General features: G+C 44.7%; 1 long non-coding RNA gene across 1 annotated transcript; it reads left to right on the top strand.

Moving 5' to 3' along the window:
- The first annotated feature begins 189 nt into the window (after positions 1-189).
- LOC149866518 (uncharacterized) lies at positions 190-26,243 on the top strand. The gene is made up of 3 exons (XR_016441914.1): positions 190-250; positions 21,494-21,563; positions 26,037-26,243. It is a non-coding gene; the product is annotated as an uncharacterized LOC149866518 (long non-coding RNA).

Genomic DNA, 26,243 nt, shown 5'->3' with positions numbered 1-26,243 from the left:
GCATGCATGCACGCCACTGTACACAACCAGTCCTGAGGGGCAAGAATGATCTTTTCCGAGCACATGGCAAAGCCTGCCTTTCTCTCCCCCTGTTCTCTTTCAGGTTGGCTGATCTCCTCTGGCGGCCTTTAAAGTAGGCTCAGCGGGGGAAGGGGAAGTTGAGGACGGAGGGTGCCATGGAACACCGACCAAAGAGCCACCCACAAAAACAGCCCAGCCAAGACAGGCAATGAGAACAAGAAATACCCAGGTAAGAGACAGGCGCCCAGATAGTCCTGGCATAAGGGGTGGGGGGGCAGTGCATGCACCTTCAGGAGGCCTTAAATGCCTTTACGCTAATGCTTGCAGTATGGGGAACAAGCAGGAGGTGCTCTGGTGAGGTGCCAGAGGACTGGAAAAGGGTCAATGTAGTCCCCATTTTCAAGAAAGGGAGGTAGGAGGACCCAGGAAACTACAGGCCCATTAGTCTTACCTCAGTCTGCAGGTTTGATTCAGTAATAGATGGTGGATTGTGGGGATGGATGGCAATGCAACATACCCCTTGGACACAGTTACAAATTTATCTCTTGGGATAATTCACCATTTTCAAAGGGAAACGCTTCATGGTGGGGGTGGGAGGAAAGAGGAGGAGGAACAAATCTGTAATGGGTCCCAGACTGTATTGTAATAAAAAGGCAGGAAAAAGATTTCCTGTAGGATCAGGAGGTTGAAGTTCTGTGGATCCAGACTTCACAGTGTGCATTTACAAAGGGCCCCAGTGCTGCTGTGGAGTCTGAGCAGCACAGCTCTTGCTAGTATTTTGATCCCTAGTAGGCAGCCTTATGACTAGAAACTTGGGAGCACTGTGAACTGGCCCCGAAAATAGGCTGTGCAGTTATGAACAAGACAAGTGGACTAAGTTTTACTAAAGCGCAAAATCTGTGTCTGGATTTGTCTCAACCACAAATATTTCTGGGGAAGAGTTGAGGTTTCTGGTAAAAAGGTTGGAGCTTGGCTTCACCTCTGTAAGTTACACTTCCAGCAGAAAGATCTGTATTATCAAACCAGGAGATCATTGAAAAATGTGGAACATACATTTAATTGTTTATATCTTAAAATTTAGTGGGGTCTTGGCTTTGTTTATTTTAACTAAAGTGGTATTGGCATGCAAGTATTTTCTCTCCGATTAGTGGTGATGCACTACTTTGTATGTGCTTATTTGGTCAGTTCCTACAATGGACCTAATTATCAAACTCCAGGCTCAGGAGCAATTCAATACTTAAAGACACATATGACAAGAAGAATGATGCTCCCATAGTCTGTCCAAAGTACTTAGCTGACTCATTACTGGACTGTTTGTGCACCTCACTAGCTTCTCAATGGCCCTTTGGAGGTAGAGAAGTGCTAGTATTTTGCAGATAGAGAATTAAGGTACAGAGTTGAAGGATGATGGGGGAAGCTTATGGAAGAAAAAGGCATCAAAACTAAGTTCCTAACCATTGGACCACTCTTCTTTTTTGCTGACAAGGAAATGCTCCCCAGCCCAGGACTTTGGTCCCATTAGAACTCCAGAAACTGAGAAATATAACATCAAGCTCAAACAGATTCTACAACAAAATCCCAAGTGCCTGTTGAATTTGAGCACGAGTCTCTTCTCTATTCCAACCCCTTTCCCCTCCCCAAGGTTTCCAAACAGTGTCTGCCTTTATTTTTCTTTACTTTTCTTTGAAAGGTTGATCCTCAAAAACCTCTCCCCAACATTCAAGTAAAGAGAGCCTTTAACATCCTTACAGGTTGAAAGGTTTAGCAAGGGTTCTTCGAGGAGCTGCTTTGGCAAGCTCCTGGCACCAGATGGTGCTATGCCTGCATGAGCAATCTCAGGAGCTTTTAGCAGGCCTTGGGTTTGCTCCCTTTAGAGACTTTATTCACCCAAGGAATAAGCTCTGCTTGCTCATGCTGAAAAAAATGCAACATTTAATTGCCTAGTGGCTCCCTGCCACACTTTCTTCTGATTCACCCAGGAATTCCATTGTTGACTAAGTCACCAAATGATCCAAGTAGCAGGATGTGGCTGGGTGAAGCAGTTACCCCCCTCCCCTCAAACTTCATTCTTAGAGAATTCAAAACCACTCTGACAAATGCTCTCCCACTCCTTCATATCAGGTCGGAAAATATCAAGTGTTTCTCCCTTTTGCCAGGTTTACCCCCCAGGAGTTCCAGTCTTCCCCCCCAGCCCAAATTCCACCCTCAGCCTGCTTCATTCCTTTACACCCCTCCCCCCACACTGTTGTCCCTTAGCAATATGGCAGGAAAGGAAAGGAAGATGATAAGGTGGGCATATATTAATTTGTATCCTGAGAACTACACACCTGGTGGAGCTGTGGGACAATGAACAACTGGAAGACAGGAAAAAAGGAGGAGATGCTTCCCCCTCCCCCACCCCCCAGGGGAACAGCCAGGACTTGGGGAAATCCCATTCCATTCACACAAATAATTTTTCCTCCTCCACTTGCCCGTCAGGCAGGCAGAAAACATCCTGGGAACCACAATGTCTTGTTCAGGTACACAGACAAGCATATAAGAATGGGTTCACTTTTGCAAGCAGGAGTTGAGCGCTCAGAGTACAGGGGCTGGAGGGATGGCTACCCTTTTGTCCTCTGAAGTGAGAAATTCTCATTCCTATGTCTGGATATCAGGTTTTAAAGTGGAATTCTTTCTTTGCTCTGTCCAAAATTTCAGGCAAACTGCCTAGTAGGGCTGTGCAAAGCTTCGGTCCCCGATTCAATTCGGCCCAATTTGGTGGCTGAATATCTGAATCCGAATTGAATCAGAAGATGCTTTAATCTCTCCAAATTGATATGGAGTATTCTCATTTGATTCAGAGAGATTCAGACATAGATACAGCTTTAAATTTTTTATTTATTTATTTATTTTAACATACCTCTAGGTAGCAGGCAGCTTGTGAATGCTGTGATGCTGGGGTGGATGGAGTGTCCCACAGAAGCACAGGGAGATCCCTAGCATGCTTGGCAGCAGACCTGGAAGTGAATCAGAAATGCTTCTGGTCCACTTCCAGGTCTGCTGGGGAGCATGCTGGGGGACCCATCTGTGCCCCCCCCAGCTCAGCGATTGGTGCCTCCTGAGTCGGGGGGGGTACCCAGGGTCCCCCCACAGCCATTCACTGAGCCAAGGGAGCCTGGGTCCCCCCCCCCCACATGCTCCCCAGCGTACCCAGAAGTGGACCAGAAGTATTTCCGGTGCACTTCCAGGTTCGCTGCTGAGCATGAAGACCACCCCCCCCACTTTTGTGGGACTCTCCATGCATCCCAGCATTGCAGCGATCACAAGCCACACTGGTACCTCAAGGTATATAGAAAAAACATTTAAAGCTGTGTCCATGTCTGAATCACCATCGAATCTTCAGATTTGGCCAAACTGAATCAGGGACAGTGATCCAAATCAATGAATCAAATCAATGTCTCCAATTCGGGCTGAACCTGAATCTGCAGGGGCGATGCATAGGGGGTGCACACGCACCCCCTGAGAGTGCTGGTGCAGCCCTGCCAGGCCGCGCTCCCCGTTTAGCTGGCAGGCAGGGGAGCAGGCAGGAGTACCAGTGCCCCCCCTGTGAGCACCAGCTAGGGAGCAGGGCCACCAGCAGAAGTGGCTGTGCCACTTCCAGAAGTCACATGGCCACTTCGGAAAGCGACATGGCTGCTTTTACAGTGAGTGAGATCAGCTGGAGATCACCAGCCACTGACCGGTGTCAGGGGGAACACATACCCCCTGCCTCTGACTCAAGAGGCACCAGACTCCCATGCAAATCTGAACTGAACAGGGCCCACTTCGCACACCACTACTGCCTAGCAGTTACAGCAGAACTTCTATTCAGGCAGCAGTAAGGGAATCAGCTGATTCGATGGCTCATCGTAATTTCCTTGATTCCTTCTAAATGCTTCATTCCACAGGTGTTAATTACTCTTTCCATTTAAATGGTCTTTAACGGTTCCACTACTCCAGCTACCCTTACTTCTCCAACGTTGCTGTCTGTTAGCTGCTCCTAGTTATGTAGTTCCCATTTCACAGCCTTGTTTTTTTAACTGAACCTAAAAATGTTAGCTTAGTTGTGGAAATATGAGCTCAGGTCAACATTAGTTCAGGTGCAGAAATCACTTTCAATGAAGCATTGGAAGCACTGTCCAGATGCACAAGGCGGCCTGGGTTTTGTTTTATCAATCTGAAAGAGACATACATTTAACAGTAATGACTCTAGGACTAATGGATTATTGTGGCCTAGTTTGTTGTGTTTTTATACATATAATAGATGGTATAACAAATTACTGCACATCTCAATAAAGAGGGGTTTTTTTTCACTTCAGTCTCATTGAATCGTATAACTCTAGGCCTCTACTTATTAGCAAAGCTTCTAGTTTCTTTTTAACTGGATAAAAATGTGTGTTGTGTTATACGTGATGATGCACCACAGTCTGCACCCTCCTTTTCAAAATCCTAGATCCACCTATGCTAGAGTATATGAGGAATAGTATAATCAGTTGAGAGGTACTAGAAACAACATTGTTACAAGGGACTGTTAAGATTTAATTCAGAGTATTACAGGCACTTCTGGTGACCAGCATTCAAGAGATGATTTTAACCCTGAATGGGTTTAAAACAAAAAGGGCCGCTAAGTTGGTAAATGAAATAGCTACCTTTTCTTATGGCACCAGATTAAAGGAACTTGGTGTTTTTGGTTTAACAAAGCAGAGACTGAAAGACAATATAATCACTCTTTGCTAGTATATTTGTGAAGTGAATGTGAGATAAGGAGAAGAGGTTTTTAGGCTCAGTAAACAATACTGGCACATGGTCAAATGGCTACAAACTGGCTATAGATACATTTGAATTGGAAATTAGAAGGTACGTTCTAACTATCCTCAAATTAGAATCATAGAAAATGAGGGCTGGAAAGGACCTCAGGAGGTCATCTAGTTCAACCCCCTCCTCAAAACAAAACCATCCCCAAGTAGATCACTAAACTAGAGGTAAGTCTCTTGAAGTGAGGAAGGTGTCTAGTAATCCCATGCTTCAGCATTTTGCTCATCACCAGTAGGGGCGAGAAAGGAGCATTATTTCTTTGTAAATATTTTGAAAACTGTTCCTGTATGAATGTTAAGGCTTCATCTGTAGCACTGGGATACTGGTCACAGCTAAGGAAACAAAATGCACTGATACTATTGTGAGTACTTGGGAGATGTAGTGGTTCCTATCTAGAAGGTCTAGCTCTTCTACTCAGGATCATTCTAGATGCCAAACTCGGGGGCCAGGAAAGAATGTGTCTCTTAGAACAGATTGGTACAGACTGGGCATGTCTATGAGTGCGTTAAGGTGCTTTTTCTAATGTACATTAAATTTAGTACCTCCAGTGTGAGGTATTAAATAAATTATCATTAAGCTAATGAATGTGCACCTTTATGTGATGTTTAATGTGCAGTAGCCTATTTTAACGGTGATCACATGATTTTTTATGTGATACTTTAATGCACATTAAAATAAGCTACTGCACATTAAAGTACATGTGTAGACATGCCCATGGTAGGGAGTTCCCCTTCTGTAGGGTCATTGTCCTTCTCTTAGGTTAATAGATGTTTGGAAGATCTAACTACCTCCATATCATTGCTGTGCCAGAGCATTGGAAATGCCCTAGCCTCCTTTAATTTTACTTATTAAAAGGTAGTCTTGGTGTTTTATGTATTGTGTCTTATACACGTGTATAAGGGTTTGCTTTGGTATGAGGGGTGGTAATTGCTAGGATTCCTTGGATAACAGTTTGCCTCTGAAAACAGGGGACTGGACTTTATAACTCAAGAGGCCCCTTCTAGTCCTATGTTCCTCTCCTCTACTAGATCTGGACAAACACTTGGATAAGATGGTTTAGACATGGATAAGCCTGCCTTGAGCAGGCGTTTGGATCTCCTGAGGTCCCTTTCTTCCCAGTTTTTCTGTCATTCTATGAAAACTGGGTAATGGAATGGGCTAGTGGGAACTGAGCATCTCCCCCCTCCCCACCCTTAGGTTCCTTCTTTAAAGTCTAGGCAACATATATATGACCCTTATTGGTGTTATGATCATGTTAACTATTCATCTGAGCTTTTCTACAGAAGGTCCTGGGGCACCTGAAACAACCTAGGTTTTAATTTTACCAGGCAAAACTTTTTCATATTGATATAAAAGCTTGTTTGGAGCGATTTGCTATACTGCCTAGCATTTGTTCTTGGTCTGCTTGGAGCAAAGAACCTGGTGGAACGAGTATTCAGAGTGAGGATAGTGTTTGGCAACAAGAAAGCTTAAATAGCACTGGGGCTCATTTGAGTTATCTTTTTGCTCAGAATACTTGTTAATGACACTTGTAAGAACTCAAACGACTTGGTTGTTGGAAAAAGATCCTCCATACTGAGGAGAAGGAATAGCAGCTGTTGAGAGAAAGTGAGAAGCTGGTAGGGCTGTGCAGAGCTTTGGGTGGCAATTTGATTAAGAGGAGATTCAGGCTGATTTGGTGGCTGAATTGAATCAGGGGACCAATTTAAAAGCTCAATTGATTCAAAGCTCTCCAAATCTTCAGCAAAGATTCGGAGAGCTTTGATGATTTGGGCAGTCCCCAGTGGCTGCAGCAGCGAGCTGCAGCCACTCCAAGCTGGTAAGTACTAGGGGCAGGGGAAGAGACCATGGGGGGGACCCCTGCCCCCCCACTCACTCCGCCAGCCCCCCCCCCCCCCCCCCCCCCAGCTTGGTACTTTAAAAAAAAGGCCCAGTGCTCACTAGGTGCTGCCGGGCAGGAGTGATCCCCACTGCCCCACGCTGCATCAGGGGGCTCTGCATGAGCCCCCTCAACCCCCTCCTGCTCCCCTGGCCCCCCCATGGCTGCCCCACCTGCCAGGGCTCTGGCCCTTTAAGAAAAACAAAAAGCTGAGAAAAGCCCCAGGACTCACAACTCCTCGTGCAGCCTTGGGGGCTCATGCAGATCCCCCCACATTGTGCAGGGCAGCGGCACTCACCCCCTGCCAGCAGAAGCGGTGAGTCCCAGGGATTCTTCAGGGTTTTTTTCTTAAAGGGCCAGAGCTGGCCCAGGCAGAGCCCATGCAGAGTCCTCCATGAAGCATGGGGCAGTGAGGAATCGCCCCCACCTGGCAGCACCTGTTGAGTCAGGGCTTCTCCCAACCCCCACCACCCAAAGTGCTGGGCGCTGGGGCAGATGGGGCAGCCATTGCTGGGCTGGGAGAAGGGTGGGGAATGGGCCTGGCCTGGCCGATTCGGAGATTTGACTGCTGCCGAATCTCCAAATCAGATCTGGCTGAATTGAATCAGGGTAGTGATTCGAATCAAATCACTGTCCCCTTGAGTCAGTTGAATCCAAAGCAAATACTAGCCGCTTTGCATAGGCCTAGAAGCTGGTAGTTGTGATGGCAACACATGGTAAAGAGCATACAACTATCTTGTTATGATCCTAAAAATTATACACGAGATAATGTCTCAGTTTGAACATTATGATCCCTTTTACCCATGGCTTCTTCTATTCACTTTTAAATGGAAGATTTCCTTGGTCATGCTACGGTTATGGAGGATGAAGGCTATGCAAAGGAAATGCATATATTGTACTACCATAGAAGCTTTGCTTCTGCTTTGGCTTATTATAGACCAAATGTAAATATTTTGTGCTTAACAACTTAATGTAAGCTTCTTCAAGACATAAGGAAAGGAGCATTTTGCTAGACACTGTTATATTTAGTTCAAGCTGCACTTGTGTACATAATTGTTCTGCTTTACAGTTATGAGTCTTCAACACAAGGTGGTTGCACTTTAATAGGCATTTTAATAAAAAGTTGTATATTAATGCTATTTAAAATGGAAATAGAAGCTAACATCTAAGTCTCTAACTTCCAGGGTTCTCTGAACATTCTAAAAGTATAAATAACAAAAACAGGAAAAATACAAGCACATCTCTGTCTTTTCCTCTAATCTTCTCCCCTCCACACACACATAATTTTAGAACAGTGTATCAGCTGATTGTCTATAGTGACTAACACTCAGCACCTAGGAAGTAGATTTTGTCAGAGGAACTCAGGGCACTGACAGACCTGCAGTTCCCCACTGTAACTCATGGTACTTAACAGAAAGTGCCATGAGTTACAGAAACCCCCAATCCAACAGACATTCACTGTTGTGTCAGGGGCAGGGGGAAGGGTAATTTACCCTCCCCCCCATGAGCTCTACTTTAGAACTGTTCTAGGAGGAGCTGCATGTCTGTAGCCTCTCCCCCTTAGCCACAGCCAGCCCCTCAACTCTGATGCTGTCCGCAGGATAGGAGAGGGAAGGAGCTCCAGGCTGGGATTTGCCTGGCGTGTGCTGGAAGGGGTGGGGGTGGATTGGAGCCTCGCTCCTTCCCTCCCTTAGCACAGGCTAGGCAAAACCCCAGACAAGAGCTCCCTATCCCCCCTCACATCCTGCAGACAGCATCAGCTGAGCCCTCATCAGGCAAAAATTAATGAAGGCACTTCACACTGGAGCACCTTTGTCTGAATCTTCATTAACTGAAGGTTGATTTGTCACATGATTGGTCACTTTTAATTTGCCATGTGTAAGCTCCCTGAAAGCAGAGCACATGTCACTTCTGTCAGTGCCCTCAGAGCGCTTTATAGTAGGAGCTTTAGATTACTTCCTCAATTCTGAAAACAGACAGGTTGACTACTTTTTAAACATAGGTAATGTGCAGTGCTGGGGTTACTCAGGTAATCATTTGTTTTTCTGAGCACACGAGAGCATAATGTAATAGCAAATTGGTAGTTAGCAAGACCTGACTGGGTATTAGTAGGTGAATACTTTGAATCAGATTAAGATGCAAGAATACTGTTAAAATGGAAGATGGTTGTGGGAACTGACAGGCTGGAAATACAAATGCATACTTTGGAATATAGATTATTATTAACAGCTCTTTAAAATGCTTATGCAGGAAGTTAGAGTTTTAAAGCAGTAACACTAACAATATATCATGTTTCTTTCCTATTTATCAGTTTTGTTTCTCCACAGGACATTCCTGAAAGGGAAACAACTTTCATTTCTAATCAGGCTTACTTTAGCCAAAATAAATCTTTCTGCTGTTCTCTCACTTCTGAACAACTCTTGGAAATCACCTACTAGGCACCAGATGGGTTAATGCAATAATACTTGTTAATGAAATGGCTGATGCTGGCCAGGTGTTATTCAGCTCAGTCAGTGCCAGGGCCTCCCCCCAGTCTCTTCATTTTTTTGGATGGCAGTCACACAGCCCCAGATGCCAAACTGTGGAAGCTAATTTACCAGCCAAGGCATCTGCTCCTTGGCAGACTCCATGATCCTCTACAGTGGTGGCTTTGAATAGCCTTTCCTCTTGCCATGTGGTTAAATACCTGGGGGCTAAACAAGGGGCCTACATTGCCTTTCAGAGCTGTTTCAGGAGGCATCAGTGAATCAAGGAAAGCATTTTCTCTGTAGATAATTGGCTGTACATCTCCTATATCCCTTTGTATTATGATTGGTAGGGGAGCCTGCACAGAAACAGAATCTTTGTTTCCCACTCCCCAGTCCCATTCTCCATGCACACAAGCTGAAATCTTAAGTCCTTTGCTGGCAACATCAGGGTGGTCGTTGTGGAAATGATTGTATTATCAAAGGCAGATGCATGAGATTGCAAGTTGTCACGGAGTGGGGAGAGGGGCACAGAATAAGTCAGTCAGCTCAGAAGAAACAACACTTCTTGTGAGACACCCACATTCATTTAAATGAGGTTATGAAATCATAATAGGTATACACCAGCTGGAAGATAAGAAAAAATAGCAAGGAATGGTCAGTTGTTATAAGCAATGCAGTAGAACGGTTGCTTGGCCTTGCCAGATTTGGAAGGCCAGCTCTGAAAAGGCAGGCTGAGACAATCCCCCTATTAAAAGAAGAGTGCAGTCCTGTACCAGACAGACTAAGTAGGAAGCAGGCCTATTTGCTATGAGCTTGGGAAATTAGAAAGCAGGAAGTTATGCTGCTGTAGGCATTTCTTTTAAAGCCCCAACTCTGGGAGTCATGCAATTATACAAAATCCTCTTCCAATTTAAAAAAAAAAAAAAAAGAGTTAAGGTCTTAGCTTTCCTCCCCACCTTGTTTGCAAAAAAAAGTGTTTTGAAAATATAGATTCAAAAGACACTAATGACAGAAGGCAGATACCATATAAAGAATGCAGGACTTAATTTCATTTCATGATTCTGTGAGGCCTAGACTTTTCAGCCATGAGGGTCAACAATACTGAAGAAGTCACTGAGGGAGGAACGGTCTGTGTGTTTTACTGCTATAAGTTAATACTGCTTTCAAATACAATAGATTAATTTACATTTTGTGTAACTTCTTTCATTCTCTAGATCCTGAAGTACTTTATAAACTACTAGTCAAATAGACACACCACCACAGGAATGCATCTGGGGTAGAAGGATAGCATCACCAAGTACACAGCATATTGAACAGCAGCAAAAAGAGAAGTCTTATGTAAAACTAACTTTCTGTAGAACATCTTTCTTTGATAAAGGAATAAATGAGAGAGATCATTTACCTATCCAGAACCCATTCTCAACAGATCTGAGTTTTAACATCAGTGGTTCTGCTGTTTTTCAGAAAGTTAAAAGCTTTCTTGAGATCTCTGTCATTCTCGGCAGTACTGCCTTCTGAGAAAGGGCACTCATGTCAGCCCTAAGGTTAGGAGACAGTCCACCCAAAATGAAAATTATTTGGGTTAGAAATAGGAGACCAAGGATAAAAAAAAAAACCTGAAGGGAAGAATCAGGTAATACTGCAAGAGCAGCATGTGTTTGCATATTCACTCTTCCTTCCTTTTGAGGCTTTAGCACATGCAGCATCCCATATTTGGGCTTTGGGAGGCAGAGACATGCACACCTCAATTTTACAAGTCTTGTCAGTTTAAAAAAAAAAGCAACAACAGCAGTACACAGGGATGCTTACCATTACTGTCATCATCTGCAAGACAGAAAAACTTTCTAACTCTGCTCCAGGCATTGCAGGAAGCCATTGAGGTGAAGAGAAGCCTTTAGAGAAAACTGATATTCTCTGACTTTTCCTGATTCTGTTCAGGTGACTGTTATAGCTACTGCACAAAAGCAGAGCTGTTGTTGAGAAAAAAATTGGCTTCCTTCATCCCCTATTAAAAACAAATGTGAATGAGTATTCACCTATAACACCAAAGGGGGCCTGAGAGGTCACCTGGTTCTAACTTACATCTCTGGTAGGTGCCCTGTATCTCTGCCTTTCATTGCTATAAGCAACATCATGGTCCCTTGGAGCTGGATGTTGGAAGAGATGGGACATAGGGCAAGTTATTGCATTAGGGTAAATCATTCTAAGTCACATTTAAACAGCTTTTAATATTATACTTGTTTAGCTAAATCAGTTTTAAAACTTGCTTAAAGGTAGTACTATATTGATGCATATTAGTTAGAGTGAAAACTATTTCAGGTGATTGCATTAGGTTTCATTTACCTGGGAGTTTTACCCTAACCACAGATTAGCTGCTTCTGTTTTGTGAGGAGGATGCACTAATACTACACATTACTGAAATACTTTGCCCCTCTGCAGCATCTTTCTTTTGAGGATATGAAAGTATTTTCCCAAAAGGAAAAACAGGGGATGGGAATACTGCTATTTTACGCTTAGTTAAAAAGTTCCACCCTCTGGAGTTCTGAACATGTAAATGAATCTTAGCTTAATTTTTTTTTTTTAAAAAAAGCCTTGAAAACATGACTCAGATGCATCCCAAAGGCTCAGAAACCAGTAGGTAAATGAAAAAACCCCTAAAATGTATAGGATTTTTTTTTCTAATTGTAAAAGGTGTGATTTTTGAGGGCTCCTGATTCATGATTTTCAGGTGGCAGAGATTAGCAATGCATTGGATTGTCATTTTTAGAGTAGTAGAAGCACATGCATTTTCTGTGCTATCATGGAATGGAGAATGGCTTGTTTATTCAACTCACAGGGAGCCCAATTCCTCATGCAGGTTGAACATTCCCAGATGAATGAAATGGAGCCTCTGCTTTGCCAGCTCTTCCTAATCACCCTGATGATTCTCAGAACATTTCCTTAAGCAGCCCAACTGTTTTTCAGGCTCCTAAACTTCTTTCAGCAGGGCTCATTTTGGAGCACCTTTTGACTCACTTCCATCCTTAGCCCCAACTGTTAATCCACCTCCAACTTTTGGAGTTCCACCCTGCCCCTACCTGATACTCCTCTAGAAATTACCTTGTTTTCGGAGTGTGAAGTGAGCAAGTTAAACAGCATGTCAGTGGCAGAGTAAGGTTTAGACCTCAGGTTTTCTGACTCTTATTTGCCCTTGTTCTGACTCTTGGCTTAGACAAGAGATCTTGCCATGTACTAAGATCTACTTGGGAGCCAGATGTGAACTTGTTCTCTTACCTAGTGATGTCTCTTTACCCTAGTCTCCTCCTGCTAGGAAGCAGCTCCTTAGCATGCAGGAAATAAATCCAGGGCAAAAAGCAAAGCGGTCTTTCTAAGCAGTTGAGTCCTTTGATCTATGAGAGAGGTGAGCCAGAGTGCATTACAGTAACCTCCTGCTATGTAAAACTTGGGTTGTGTGATGGGACTTCTGGCTGCTTAGTGGCTCTGAGTCGCAGCCTTTACTGCTTGGATTTAATGTGGATTTTTACAACAGATGCTGAGGAAGTGAGGTGGCCTCACTCACAAATATTTGCAGTGTTTGGCAGGCAAAGGTAAATGGGGGTAGATTCAGAAAGTTCTGGCTAGGGCAAGCACAGCGTGGTGCTAAGGTCTTTGCAGTGTGTGTGCGTGTGCTGGGGGTGGGAAGCAGTGTTGAGGAAAAAAGCAATGAAGTCCCTTGATTTTTGATTTTTATTTTCCCAGCAGAGTTCCTAGAAAGGATGAGTACTCTAGAGATTTCCTGTGAGTTTTGGAGTAAGGAGACTCATTGGCTTTCAGGGAAGCCTGTTCTTTTTTTGACTCTCAATCCAAAGCACTCCCCCTCCCCTGAGATTGCAAGATGCATCTCCCTCTGGAGCCTGTCAATGTTGTTTTGTTATTGGCTAAGGGTTGTGCTTATGCCCTTCATTGCTGCAGTTTGCCAAGGAAACTTCAGGTCCAAAGGGCATCATTCCCTATTGCCTCGCTGCATGTGCAGTACAGGATGCAGGCAATGCAAACAACATTTTCTGTGCTGTTCTAAGGCTGTGAAGGGCAAGCAGGAATTACCATGGTTCCAAGCTGTGCGCAAAGCAGCTTTGGCATCAGCTCTTTGAATCAAGTACCTGGTTCTGACTTGCTGTTACTCATGCTTTCACTTTCATGAGCATTAACTGTATCCGCAAGACGGTTACAGCAAGCTATGACCTCTAAACAGTAGTCACCACTGTTTGGCCAGAGTCTTCAGATCTTTAGGAAAACATACATGCGCACTTCATGCACACCTTACTAAGTTCTGAATCCTTTGCAAATATTATATAATCAGGAAAATAATTTTCACCCCACTTGTACAGGTATACGTACACCCAGTCCCATGTGTAAAATGCATTCTTGGACAACATAGGACTAGTCGGATCTTATCTGCTCCTGCCTTTCCCAGCTGCTGTCCCCCAAACAGCTTTTAATCGCAGGAGCAAGTGCAACTAACAAGGACACTAATAATCAGGGAACCTGGTTTTCTCTGTTTAAAAATCACAACTTCTCTGATAAAAAATAATAAATTTTCTGATTTAAACCCCTCAAATCCATGTTTTTTTTAAATGAAATACCACTATATACATAGATATCAGTTGAACACGATGTTTTAATTATATATTTACACTTCTAAAGCAATTTGGAAGTCTGCCAGTGCCTCAACTGCTATAATAAAAAAAATTCTAAATACCTATACGTTTTGGCATTTGATTTTTGGGTTTTTTATTGTGGAAAATCAGAGCTTCCCTGCCTTCTTCATTCACCAGCATGTGGGTTCAGTTGTGGCTGTTCCATCCCCCCTGCTCTGTGGTGCTGAGCAGCCCTGGTAGGCCAGTGCCCTGACCATACCATTTCTCCTCACTGCTGACCCACAGCCCCCCCCACCCCTGCTTGTGCCACTTACATCCCACTCACAGCCCCCTGCACCCACCAGCCCTACTGGAGGCAGCCCCCAGCTGTCAGGGCTCTGGGGACAGGGACTCGAGTCCATAGCCCACTTCCCCCTGCTGCAGCACCTGAGCCCTGGCTGCCACATGTGGGAGGCGGTGGCCACTGCGGAGGAGCAGAGTACAGAGCCCGGTTCTCCCGCCCCCATGGGCAGTACAGCCAGAGTAGAGCCTACTGGGGGAGCCTGCTTCAGGCTCATTCTCCCTGCCTTGCTGCCCTCCCACCGAGGCCTCCACAGCTCATTCGGTGGGGCCCAGCACAGCAGGGCAGAACAGGGTGGGGAAGCTCAGTGCTGCCTCCCTGAGCCTCACGCCACCCTGGCAAGGTGCCCTCTACCTGCCTGGCAGCAGTGGGGGTGGCAGCATGGAGTTGTACCCCTCGCTGCTGCTGGGTGGGCAGGGGGCATCTTGCCAGGGCAGCGTGGCGCTCATGGCAGCAGCATCACGTTTTCCTGCCCAGCCCCACTCTGCTCTACTATGTCTGTTCCTACCCGCTGGGCCTTGGAGACCCTAGGGGGGAGGGTAGCAAGGCAAGGAGCATGAGCCTGCAGCAGGCAGCCTGCCCCATGCACAAATCTGAAGAACATGTGCCCCCATGCCCCACCTGGGAGTGCACATAGCAGGGAGCGCACATAGCAGGGAGCAACCTCCACCCTAACCCCTGAATGAGTTGCCCATAGCTCCCTCCAACTCCCTGCCATGGCTATGTGGCCATGCGTTCTGGCCCCACGCCCCAAGCCCCACATACTGCCCGGGCTGGGCGGCAGCCCCAGTCCCAGTCCTGCCCAGCTCCCTCCCTCTCACTGTGGGGGCCTTAACCCTGCCCGACTTACCTGTGGACGTTTCTCTCCAGGCTGCCTGGTGGCACTATACATGTGTATATGTGCACATGCACATGGCATCTCCTGTCAGACTGCCCTTCCGCTCCCCCCAGCCCCTTGCAGGCTGGAACTCTGCCAACCTGCAAGGAGAAACCCACCATTTCCTGCACTTTTTTCCTTAAAATGAGAAAATCTGGGGTTTTCTCCTTAAAATGTGGAAATCTGGGTTTTACCATGTTTTTCCATCGCAAATGGAAAACTCTGATCCCTGCTAATAAGGAAGTGAATCCAGTGCCTGCATAGATAAGTGGCGGAGACTCTGTAGTATAAAATAAATTGGAAGTAAAGGCTGAAAGGGAAGGAATATGACCATATGCTCTGGATTCCATTGTCAGTGTATCTTCTAAATATCCTGGTTTCTGATGTGAGAAAACAGAAATAAAAGAAACACTCATGGCCCCCATGCCCCTATCCCAAGTGCCAGTAAAACTGAGAGCTAACAACTAACTCTGTGTAGTTGATTGTTGTATGCCCTCATGACCTCCTGTTTTGTGACTGACCTGAGCCTGGGCAAGGATTTCTCCTTGCGACTTTCTGCAAGGTGTGAGCATTTGGCACAGTTCTTGAGTTTTATCTCCTCATCCAAATCCAGGCTGCTTCATTTTTTTTGTAAAGGTTAAATGGTTCCCACAGGGCACAAGAAAGGGTTATTGAAAGCAGAGGGTCTTCTTCTGACTATTGCACTTCTGGTAAATCTCTGATCCAGCATCCAGTGGTTAACCACTGATACAGGAAATGACATTTAACATTTTATCACTCAGCCAGAAATGGAAGAACAAGGCAAGTCTGTATGTGGTGAGGATGGATCATTTCCTGTTTCCTTCCCCTTAAAGGTGTACCAATCCATTTAGAAAAAAATGTTTTTCAAGCCTAGGCTTTTCTCTCTCTTTCTCTTCCTGTAATTTTCTGCTTAAATCAGACTAAAGAATAACACATGTAACAATACTCCCTCATTTTTATTTTTTGTTTCTATATAGAACTACTAATGGGGCAATGCACTGCTAGGAATATATCAAGCAGGTAGACGGTCTATGCTCCTTTGTGTGTCCCACAACCTTTGTGGAATTGGTCAGAGAAGACTCTGAATCAGTGTTTACCTAACCCCTTGGCATGGAGCTCCTAGCAGTTAGAGATTCCTTGGGGTTTTTTCCCTTTGGATGAGATGTGAAGCTGTAAGATGACCACTAAATCTCCCACAGCCAGCTGTGAGACAATATATTAAATGAAAAGAGAACACATTAAAAAATGGCATTCCAACACAGGGCCTGAGCTTCGGCTTCTATAAATCAATGTGGTTTATTGATTTCAGTGGTGCTAGGCTGAATTACATCAAGTGAGCATCTGGCCCAGAAACAAAACACAATAACCACAGTAGTAATGCTTTGTGTCTCAGGCACTTAAACTCTTGTGCAGATAACAAAGAATTTTTTCAGGAAGAAAACAAGTGAGATCCAATGTCAGTTCAGTTCTCACAGTTTAAGTTTGTCTGCAAAAGCTGCCAGATCAGCCTATATAAATCCCTGCTGTTTCAGATCTTTTCATTATACATACTGAAAGACAGGAAACCAAAGAGAGAAGACACATCCCCCAAGCTAATAAGCTATATAGTAGGGCTGTGTGAAATGGCACCATTCCATTTTGCCTTGAGTTTCGACGGTTCGAAGGAACAGTGTTCCATTTCAAATTTCATTTTGAGTTGAAACAGTTGTTCCGTTCTGTTTGAAACAGAAAGGCTGTTTTGATGCTGTTTGAATGTATCACTGGGGCTGGGAAGTCAGCCCAGCTGGGCTGCCTCTTGCTGCCCACACGATTGAGCACCAGGGTTGGGGATCTAGTGCAGGGGATGGGAAGTCAACCCAGCTGGGCTCACTTCCCATCCCCTGCTGGATCTTGTGTTGGGGATGGGAAGTCAGCTGAGCTGGACTAAATTTCCATCCCCAGCCTATGGTGAAAAGGTTTTGACTTTCAAAATATTTCAACTAGCCTTGTTTTGTTTTGAGGCTATTTCAGATGCCTTTGTTTCATTCCAGTTTTGCTGTTTTGACCTGAAAATTGGTCAAAACAGTGTTGAAACAAAACAGCCGGTGAAATTTCACACAGCCCTACTATATAGGCAAATGGCTTCTTTTTTTAACTGTTTCACAAGAGTAAGTATCTCTGACAAATGATAGAACACAGGATGTTCTTCCAAATGTTTTGGAGATGCACACAACTTCAAGGAGAATAGAGGCTCAGATTGGCTCAAATCTGTAACATAACAGAAGTTCAGTGCACATAAATTGCTTTTAAAATGGCTGAAACAGGATGGATGTAGTATCCAACTTAACTGATTTAGACTAATCTGTCTTAAGTTAAATCGGTTTATTGAACTTCTGTCCCAGATCCCCTCCAGATTCAAGTTAACTCACAGTCTTCCAGCATTCCCACAACCCCCCCCTTGGAGGGTAGGCTAGCTAGCCTTGGCCCAGGCTGTCTGCTGCATCCCAGCAGGGAGGCATGCTCTAGCACCTGCAGCTTCTAGCCTGGGCCACTTCTGGCCTGTGCCACTGCAGGTGTGTGGCTGCATTTCTGGAATCAAAAGTGGACATCTGTTCACTTGCTTATTGGTTCAATCAACACAGCTTAGACTAACCTGTAAAGACTGAATTGATTCAGCCTCAGGCTTTTTGACCATCTGTATTTAGCCTTGGTACCACTGTGCTAAGCACCTAAGAGAGTTGTGGAAAACTGGGTAAGTAGGGAATTATGATTAAAATAATGTATACAAAAATTAAGGACAACAAAAAGTTAAGGACAACAAAAATTAAGGGAGCAAAAAGAAGGCACAGGGTAGCATAGGACCTCTACAGGACAGACGAGGGAAATTGGTGACAGAGCGGTGGGACAAAGCTGAGCTCTTCAATGAGTTCTTTGCATCTGTATTCCTAGACACAGACCAAGACAAATCTCCCAATTGGATAATAGACACAGGAGGGACACCAGGCCACCAACTGTTAGCATAAACTTAGTGAAGGGGCACTTGGCGGGGGTGGATGTGTTCAAATCACCGGGCCTGGATGAACTTCATGCAAGGGTGCTGGAGGAATTGGCCATTGTCATAGCAGAGCTGCTGGCACGGATGTTTGAGCACTCATGATGCCCTGATCCCAAAGGACTGGAGAAGGGCCAATGTGGTCCTTATTTTCAAGAAGGGGAGGAGGGAGGAATCAGGAAACTATAGGCCAATTAGTCTCACCTCTATCCTTGGCAAAGCTCTGGAAAAAACCATTAAGGATCACATTTGTGGGAGCCCAGCAGGGAAAATAATGCTGAAAGGAAATCAGCATGGATTCTTTGCAGATAGATCCTGCCTGACTAACCTTGTTTCTTTTTATGACCAGGTCAGAAAATATTTAGACACAGGAGTCGAGGTAGATGTCATCTATCTAGACTTTAAGAAGGCCGTCGATATGGTATCTCATTTTCTTGTAAATAAACTGACAGGCTGTGATGTAGATGATTACATGGTCAGGTGGGTGGCAAATTGGCTTCGGTTCACCCAGAGAATGGTGGTGGATGGGTCAATATCAACCTGTAAAGGTGTGGGCAGTAGAGTCCTGCAAAGCTTGGTCTTTGGACCAGTACTATTCAATGTCTTCATCAGTGACTTGGACAAGGGTGTGGAGAGCACCCTGGCCAAGTTTGCAGATGATAACAAATTATGGGGCAAAGTTAACACACCAGAGGGTAGGGATCCAGATAGATCTGGACAGCTTGGAAAATGGGCAGAATGAAATAGGATGCAGTTCAACAAAGAAAAGTGCAAAGTGCTGCACCTGGGCAAAAAGAACCAGCAGCACACTTACAGGCTGGGGGATGACCTTCTCAGCAGCACAGCAGCGGAAAGGGATCTTGGAATCATAGTTGACTCCAGGATGAACATAAGTTGTCAATGTGACAAAGTGATCAACAAAGCTAACCACACTTTATCATGCATTAGCCAATGCATGATGAGCAGGTCCAGGGGGGTGATGCTTCCCCTCTATGCAGCACTGGTCAGGCCACCATTGGAGTACTGCGTCCAGTTTTGGGCACCGCACTTCAAGAGAGATGCAGAGAATCTTGAGAGGGTTCAGAGAAGGTGCCACTCATAAGGTCAGAGGCCTGCAGGCAAGGCCGTATGAGGAGAGACTGAGGGACTTAGATATCTTTAGCCTTCTCAAGAGAAAGCTGAGAGGTGATTTTGTGGCTGCCTATAAATTCATCAGGGGAGGGCAGCAGGGAGTAGGAGAAGCTCTATTTACTAGGGCACCCCCTGGAGTAATTGGGAACAATGGCCACAAATTGACAGGGAGCAGATTTAGGTTGGACATTGGAAAGAACTTCTTCACAGTAAGGGTGGCCAGAATCTGGAATGGGCTTCCAAGGGAGGTGGTGCTCTCCCCTACCCTGGGGATCTTCAAGAGGAGACTGCACAAGCACCTAGCTGGGGTTTTCTGACCCCAGCACTCTTTTGTGCCCAGGGTAGGGGAGAGCACCACCTGAGAAGGGTAGGGGGTTGGACTCAATGACCTATTGAGATCCCTTCCAACCCTAACATCTATGAATCTATGAATAGGGGATGTGGGGGAAACAATGGGTTAATACTGGAGGGTGTTCTGCTGTTAAGACAGAAATGTTGTTAGATCTCCTGTCTGCTTCTAATTTTCCCTGTAGTTATGGAAATTTGTTTGAATGCAAACAGCAAAATAAAAAAGGCACAAGGAGCTGCTAACAGGGTGCAGATGAGGGCTCTGTTAGACTGGGAAGCAAAAATGGTAATACATACAGAAGTGGAGACGAGTGTGAGTTTCTGAACCCAGAATCCTGGCCCTGATTTTTTTTCAGACAGCTTTACACACGTAAATGGCCCTCAGCTCACCATGCAGTGGTGCATTTAAAAATCCTTCATGTTCAGTCTCACTAAGTTTTTAGACCTCAGTCTTCCGAAATGCCCTACACCAGCCTGTGTGGGACTTTACTGACTTAAACACACCTGAGGGTTTGCCTGTGGATGGTTACTAGCATGACCTTTGGGTGCACATGGGGAAGTGATTCTATTCATCCATGTATTTGCACCCTGTTATGTGCTTAAAATGTGTTCCTTGTATATTTTCACAGTGACTGCCAGCAGCCATCCCCAAAGCTATTTTTTAACTGGAGAAGCTTCTCCAATCTTTGCCAACCCTCACGCCCTCCCCCCATCTCAAACAATTAATAACAATAAAAATGAAGCTAGCCTGGATAAAAGAATTGGGCTGCCTTTATAAATCAGCAGCGAAGGCTCAAGAGCATCAGTCTTGCATTGTTAAACACACTGTCTTATGTTTTCCATTGCCTTGGTATCCTGGTTACTGAGTTTTGTGCCTGGTCCCTTTACGTTGTGTTGACTGTCTTTGTGCCTCCTGTCACAGGTAGAGTGGCAGATGGGCACAAGTTTTGCAGCACAGCATGTTGCTTTGATCCGTCTCATTGTGGATGTGAGATGGGTATGAATGATCCCACAAATGTGCCATCAGCCTTCTCTGCAGGGTTCATTAATTTGGGGAAATGTAGATTACGAGAAGCTGCGCCCAATGTAGCTGGGGGTGGGGGGAGGGCTTGGTGGTTAGGTTAATTCTCTGTGCTGTCAGGAGGGAAATTCTGGTGTGACTGTTTGCACGTATGTGTCTTCTTCGTGCTGTGATCTTGTCAGAAACTAAACAGCTTTGGGTTGGGTCAGTGCCTGGATGGGAGGTCCCTGAGGACAAACTGTCGAAGGCACTGCAGGCAGTGGCCTTGTTGAGCCATTAGATGGCTCTCTCCACTCTGTTAGCACTGAGGCCAAACAGCCTCAGTGCATTGTTGGGATGTGGAGCTGTTGTAGCTTTGATTATTATCATGTCTGGTAACTAAAGGTTTTGTGGCCATCCCCCCAAAATAGGGGTGTTAGTTTCGGTTTGCTGTCCTGGCTTAATTCCAGGTGAAATAGAGAGGTGTAGCAGAGAGGTTCTGTCCCGGGTGTTGTCGGTGCCTGGGCGGCTCACCTGCAGCCCGGCTGCTGACAGTGGCAGGGCCACTTGGTGTGAGGACCTGCTCTTTCTGTGCCCTCCCTAATTTGACAACAAGGGCTGGTGCTCCAGTCGACCCTCCGGGGTTACACTGCTGGTGACACGGTAGCCGCATCGTTCCAACCTAAGCTTCCTTCTGACCTTTTCAATGCACACAATTTTCTTCTGGTGCTAAACTGGCTGATAATACTGTTATTAGGCTGTAGCTAGTTTTTCATCTCGGAGCTAGCATGCTTTCTGTAGTGTATATAAGCATAGCTTGAACTTGATATATAAAAATCATTCTAAAGGATTTGGGAATAAAGGGATAATGTATATTAAATTCTAACTGTTATTGTTCTATTCTCAGCAAGACCAGGATTTTACATTTTGCCTTTCTGGAACAGCAGTGTCTATATGAAGCACATTCATCTCCTGAGGTAAGAATGACCCACTTTATTTGACTGAAGCCTCAGTCAGCACCAGAAAAGATCAAGGTGGAAATTTCATCCTGAGGACCCTGGTTGGCATTTGAAACAAGGATGTGATTAAGGAGTATGGAAAGGAAAATGGCTAGGGAAGCATATGGAGAGCTTGGGCAATTCCCAGGGAACATGGAAAGGGAGGGGAGAAAGTTGGCTCCTCTTTTGCTTGGTCTTTGTTCTGAAATTTCACATGCTTGGAATCCCTTTCTCAGCATGTGTATCATCTGTAAAATTGATCGGAAAATGATGTCATTTCTGAGTTTGCTCGTGGTGGTTGCCATCTTGCTGAGAAAATCTGTAATGCTGGCAGTGAGGAAGCATAACATGACAGATTTCTAAATCCAAACCAGCTTCCTTGAAGCTCTCACACTTGTACTGTTAATGATAAGCAGGAGGAGGTAGACACATTTTTACTTAAAAGCTGCCTTACACATGTGGAACTCCCTCCCTACAAAAAAAAAATCCATACAGCCACTACTCAAAATAATTGTTCACTTACACTAGCACAGATACCGTCAAGGCAGATCGCATGGTAAGTGAAACTGAAGGCTTAGTCTGTCTCCATTACCATCCGTAGGAACTGACAAAGTAGACTGTTACTTACAGAAGCTACCTCTCTGAATTAGTCTATAAGGTGCCATTCTGCCTTCCATTCTTCATTACACAAAGAGTGTGTGTGTGTTCCGATGACCTGTTACTTTGTTTTCCTTCCCAGCCTGATTAGTTTGTTCCACTATTTTTCATGTCTTCTACTGAGGCCCAAACACCTGCAGCTTCACCTTGTGTGGAGGTACCTAAGCTAGCTTTGAGCTAGCTGGCCTAGATATTGCAAGCAGGATAGCCTTTGCTGATCTCCATGCTACCATGCTTAACTGCCCACATATGTTTTGTGGTTACTGGCAGTTACATGAACTAACTAGTTTCAAACTATGCCACTTATCTCCACCCAAGCTACAGTATAGGGACTGCAGTGTAGAAATACCTGTAAATGCATGCTGTTCTTTACATATATGACCAATCAGTCCCATGTTATTGACACTATTCAGGTGCATTAATGTTTGCAGGCATCAGTGTTTGCAGGCTTAGGGCCTGAGCTCAAGAGTACTCAGGGTATGTCTGATACATTACATAGCACAATAAGCCCCTGTCTGGTAGAGTTCTCTCTGCTTACATATTGCAACCTAAATAATAATAAGCATTAGAAATTATTTTCCCGGTAAGCCTGTTTTAAAGCAGTTACAGTAGCTGTCTCTGTAGATGAAGTAACCATTAAGTAAGATTGCTAACCACCCCTCAAAGTATTAATTTAAAATAAAATCTGACAAGATTGAGTAAGCTTATTTGTTTTTAAACTCATTGAAGTAATCTGGAGAGGATAACTCTATCTTTTATTACCATAAAGTGGTTGAGATGATATAAATTGCAAGCAACCCTACGTGTGTGGCTGTAGGCATGCACAGAGAGCTCTGCTGAAGTCAGTGGGTTTCTTTTCAAGATCAGGGTTTTAGTGGTTCACTCCAGTTCCTACTTGTCAGGTGTCAGCATTACAACAGTAACCTTCAGAGTGAACACCTTTGCTGGTATATCAACAGGGAGGCTAAGATGGGATGTAACACATAGGTTGTAATCCACAATAACTGGATTCTGATAATAGCCAAGTGGGCTTGGATAAGAACCATTGTCTAAATCACTTGCAGTTCTGTGTTCCTAAATAGCAATATATCAAGTTGGGTGTGTACTTAGTGAGGTACCAAAGATTCAGTGATAAAGTTAGTCTATTAACATTTTCCTTTAGATCAATCTGCGTTCAGCTTTTGCTCCCAAATCTGTATGGTAAAATTATGGAAATAAATTAGAACAGTACCTGCACTGTTAGATGGATATAATTAGTTCCACTATGCAGTACAAATGGGTTTAACTGTTTTCTAAGCAGGTATAGTTACATTTCTCATTTTTACAATGTTTCATTCCTAAATGATCAACCTGAAACTATCTGGAAGTCAAAGTAAACACATTAATATTATTAGTGAATGACAGTTGTACTGAATCTGAGGGTAAATACAAGTATTACATTTCAGCTAGTAGAATCACAGTTCCATCAGCTGAAATGCTCTGTGAACAAGTGCTCACAGGGGTTTAAACAGTTAAAACATGGCTGCTGCAGTAGAAACTCTTCAATCCCTCAGGCAAGGTTGAAGTTTCAATCGATTTGTGTACAAGCATTTAAGTGAATGCTTGTATACTGCCCTAATCACCTGGAGCCACTGCAATGCCCTCCAGCATCCCAGCATGCCTTGCTGCCTTTCCCTCCTTGCCCTCTAAGGAGATGTTCTGTGACTCAGACCACATTCTACTGCTGAACCTGGGTCTTACAAATCCCTCCCTCTAATAGCTGAGGGGTTGGGAAAACCCAAAACCTCTCCACAGCCCTAAGTCAGGCTCTAGGTTTTAAACACTGCCCCCATTGGGGGGCTGCAAGTATAGGGTTTAATGTGCCAATGGGGCATGGGGAGGGGAGAAGATTCCCTCCCATGACACTTCAGAGCCCTGTGCTTGCAGCCTCAAGTGTAGAGCCTTTGTCTCCCAGGGCACTTCAGAGCTCCACAACTGCCTGAACTACTGAGTAGGGATAGATTTTCCCCCTGCAGCTGTCTAGATCTCTGTGGTAGCAGCCCAATGTGCAGGGTGCAGACTCGGGGCTCAGAAGTGCACTGCGAGGGAAAAGTGGGTTTGAGAACCTTGAGCTCTGCCCATAGTAGCAGGGCTTCCCATGGCCAGAACCCCAGCAGCAGAGTAGAAAAAGCCCTATTACCATGGCTGGAGCCCCAGCTGTGGCTGCAGTAGCAGGGGATCAACCCCAGCTGCCTGCAGGTGAAGCTCCCCACTGCAGCTAGAGCCCCAGTTTCAAAATATAGCACATTCCCACCATCAAGGGAGAGTTGTGAGAAGGAGGAGGGCCCCTTGGGATCACCAGACAATCAGCCCTAATTGGCACCTGTTTTGAGGTTTAAACTAAGCGCATGAACTTCAGCTGGATGAATGGAATGCTTGTATGCATCATAAAGAAAGTACTCCCTTAAATGCTTTGGGAACCCTCTTCTGATGCTAGATAGAGCAAAGGAGTGTGTAGGTAGATAGATCTGCCTGTTATGTTTATTTAGGAAAACTGTTGTTTGGATTCTGTATGTCTGTGGTTTCTATACATAATTTAGTTGCAGAAAAGGCAAAACTACTAAACGGAGGAAGGTGGTGAACACCAATGCAGACAGAAAATTGATTTAAAAAACAGTTAAAATTGTTAAAGAATGTGTGAAGAATAGTAAGGAAAGAGGAATTTGGGGATTAAATAATGATTTTTTTCAATATTTTATAGTTGCAAGTGTGTCCAGTTCAAATCTGAACTGTGTATGAAAGCAGATGAATGGTAACAAGTTTTCACTTTAAGGCTGTCTGTTCTGGCTATTTGTGTTATAAGACCTATGACCTCAGTCAAGAGGTCATTGACCAACAGGTGGTGACAGGATGGACCTTGGTCTAAAATCACCCAGTCTGGAGGATGAGCACTTTCCTCTTGCCTGCCATGGCTTGCTGTTATAACTTGTTAAGAGGAAATTTCCTATGGGTGATCTTTCTGGTCCTAATTCTTATTGTCTTTGTAGGGTTACATATCTCCCCTTTACCTGACCCTAGCCACTCCAGTCATTGATAGAATTAAAGTTTAGCTGAGGCCTGATAATGAATGCTCTAATAACTCAGATACAACATCAGCAGCAGCCTGCAATCAGGTTGGCCATAGTCTCAGTCTGTACTGTGCCTATAACAGGCTACACAGGGTATGGTCCTTCCTTGGACTCTAAGTAATCAAAAGACAGTCTCTTTTCATCCTTCTCTTCAAGGCCAGAAGCTGCAAAAGCCTCAGGGTGTCCTCACCCCTTACTCAAGGTGCAGTCTCTATTCCCTGAATTAATTAGTAAGTTGTTGCTCCCTCTTGAGCAGTACCTGTCTCAGTGGCAAGAGAAACCAGTCCAACACTGGGGTCCTTCTTCTGATCAGTCCCCACCCAAGGTTTCTCTGATCTTAGAGCAGTGGTGTCCAAACTTTTTTGATCGCACACCCCTATCAGTAAAAATTTTTTGATCACACACCCCATCAGTAAAAAATTTTGAGCATGCACCCTCAATATATGTATATTTATTTATTTATAAATTATATACATGTACTACTCAGTGTAACACTGTACAAAGTTTGAAGACCACTGTACACTGTGCTACTGTACTTCCGTGTTGTGGAACTCCCACTCTTCCCTCAGGATACCTCGCGTACCGTACGTGACACGTGACCGTCTGACATACGGACCAAGTGAGGGCGCCAGTGTCAATCCATATATTAAATACTAGTAAATCTTAATTTCTTTCTTATTTCTTTTAGATAAAAAATAAATATAAATAGAAGTTCCAATATTTTCTTCCCGCACCCCAATGGATCATCTTGCGCACCCCCTAGGGTGCGCTCACACCACTTTGGAGACCACTGCCTTAGAGGAAGATCACTGCTGCTTCTTCTACCGGAGTCCAATACATCTGATCCAGTGTCCAGTGAAGTCCGAGTCTCTGTGTAGGCAGTGCTCCGAGTGCC

This window comes from Crocodylus siamensis, chromosome 4 (assembly GCF_052110815.1).
Source record: "Crocodylus siamensis isolate JL-2025a chromosome 4, ASM5211081v1, whole genome shotgun sequence".
In the NCBI taxonomy this organism is placed as follows: domain Eukaryota; kingdom Metazoa; phylum Chordata; order Crocodylia; family Crocodylidae; genus Crocodylus; species Crocodylus siamensis.
Note: the sequence above shows the minus strand (reverse complement) of the source record. Positions and strands in the feature narration are given on the sequence as shown.